This window comes from Mastomys coucha, chromosome X (assembly GCF_008632895.1).
Source record: "Mastomys coucha isolate ucsf_1 chromosome X, UCSF_Mcou_1, whole genome shotgun sequence".
In the NCBI taxonomy this organism is placed as follows: domain Eukaryota; kingdom Metazoa; phylum Chordata; class Mammalia; order Rodentia; family Muridae; genus Mastomys; species Mastomys coucha.
In genome coordinates, this window is record NC_045030.1 from 49981381 (window position 1) to 49983976 (window position 2596).

Below are 2596 nucleotides of genomic sequence, written 5' to 3' on the forward strand. Positions count from 1 at the left end.
TTATTTTTGTTTCTTGTGTTTCCAACTGTTTATAAATATATACAATATATTAATTCAAGTACTAAAATATATAGTTGTGTAAGAATAATAGAAATACCTGTAGCATGTTTATGTATATATGAGCCTTGGGGTATTATTTTTAAGATTTAGGATGCCATTCAAGTTTAGAATTGAATAGTTCTATGATCTAATGTAGTTTTTCAAAGAATGACTTTGAATTAGGTAGCCATTTCATTATTTCTGCCAACTGGATGCCCAGTATTTTGAAGTAAATTGTAAATAAGGTGTCTGCTGATTCCCTCCAGTCAAAGTTGTATGTATGAATATGTACAAGTGTGTATGATATATATGCATTTGTGTGTGTGTGAGAGAGAGACAGAGAGTGACAGAGAGAGACAGAGAGAGAGATTGAGAGAGAGAAAGAGAGAGAGAGAGGATCATTATGGTCAAGTGACTTATGAATTTGAGGTCAGCTTGGTCTACACATTGAGTCAGATGAACCCTGGCTATTTATAGAGACCCTTTCTTCCTACTGCTTGATGACCCATATGTAGAACTCTCAGCTTCCTCTCTAGCATATGTTTACCTCTGTGATATGATTCTATCATGGTAATGGACTAAACCACTGAACTTTAAGTTCTCCCTAATTAAATAGTTTCCTATATGAGTTTCTGTGTTCATGATGTCTCATCACAGCAGTTGAAACTATAACTACAAAAGAAGTTGGTACCAATATTATCATATCTTTGGCAATGTTGCTTATAATTTGGAGTCAGATGTAATACCAGCTCAGTTCTTTATGCTTTGGAGAGCCTCTGTTCACTATTGTCTTTTTTGTTTACATACAAAATTTAATATTATTTCCCATATTGTAAAGAATGTTACTGAACTTTTTGGTAAGTAGGATATTGATTTAATAAATTATCTCTAGTAGAATATTTACCTACACAATTTTAATTCTGCAAATCCAAGAACATGGAAAACCTTTGAATTCTGTAATGTTTGTAATTTCTTTGTTCAGTTTCAAAGATTTCCTTGTAAAAGTCTTATTCTTACTGGGTTATTTTATTCTGGACATTTTTTGAAGTTGGTGTGAATTGGATATTATCTTAATTTTTTCTCAGTATGTTTGTTACTGTATATAAGTACCTATTTGAGAGAAAAGACATATTTGTTTTTCTGGGTCAAAATACCTGAATAAATAAAGATTTTAAAAAAATAAATGTGCAAAAAACTCAATTCTGATATATAATTTGTAGTATTTTAAATAAAATTATATTTACTACTTAAATATAGTGCCAATAATCAAAATTTAAGGTCTCTAGGTATCAAAGATTTTGCTTTTTATTACTTTATTATGATTTACTACTGAACTTTAATCACGTATTCATATAACATCTTGATGTTTATATTAACTAAAATGTATGAACATAAAATGCTCATTTTAAAATCTTATATGAAGATCCATTGTCAAACTTTAATATTGAAAACTAGATAAAGGAAAGGGATCAATCATTTACAAAGGTTTTAACTCAATGGTTTATAAAGGAAAATATAAAACTGATATTTGCAATAGCAATCATATAATAGAATTCTACTGTCTTCTTGAAGCTTTATTTGCAATATCAGAATCTCCTTAGTGTTTATTTTTGTATTTATAAACAGCTAGCCAAAATATATTATTGTCTTTATTTTCTTCTCATTTAAAATGTGTTATTGAATCTTATCTAGACTTAGTTCAAATATAAAAAATATTCTTGCAGCAAGTATCTAATCAATATAGCAAGTAGCTTTTTGTATATACTATGCTTTCTTTGTATGTGTATCACTGAATAATGTTTTTCATGAAAATCATGAATTATCAATGAATAACAGGGAATCATTGTTGGAAAACATAGTTTATTGTGAGTTGTAACACATCCCCTGCCTTAATTTGTTACAGTGATCTATATATGTGTCTCCAGCATGAAATTAAGTATCTCAAACTAAGATTCTTAAATGGAATAAGAGGCTAATACAGATAAACACATTAGGAAAAAATGTCTCAAAACTTCTAATGCTTCGTTGTTACAAAAAGGGTACCTGATTTTCATGTGTAGTTCACTGTCAGTTATCAGCCCACAGTTGATTGTAGATGAAGAGAAACTTCATTCCCTCAAGGTGATTGGTGAGAAAACCTTCACCCAGATCAAGGCTCAAGTAGTCTTATTGGCCATTGTCCTCAGGAAATATGAAATCAATATCCCTAGGACTTTGAAGTTTTTCATATAAGTTTTTCATATAATCACAATATTGATAGCACTGCTATGATTGTAAAACATTAAAACTGCATTTAAACTATTATCACAAATAGATAGAAATTACTATTTGCCTGATAATTACTACAGTTGTTAATAGATAAAGCAACATGTGTTTGTTAGCACTTCTTGGTTCTCTTCAACGGGCTGTATATAGACTTCTTTTTTCTTTATAATTTAACCATAAAAGTAGGCTATTTTTTATTACTCTAATATGTTTTACTTAAAAAATCTTTAATATTTCTTGTTCTCTTCTCTAAGAAAATAATAAAAATAGAACATGTGATTTATTAAGAGTG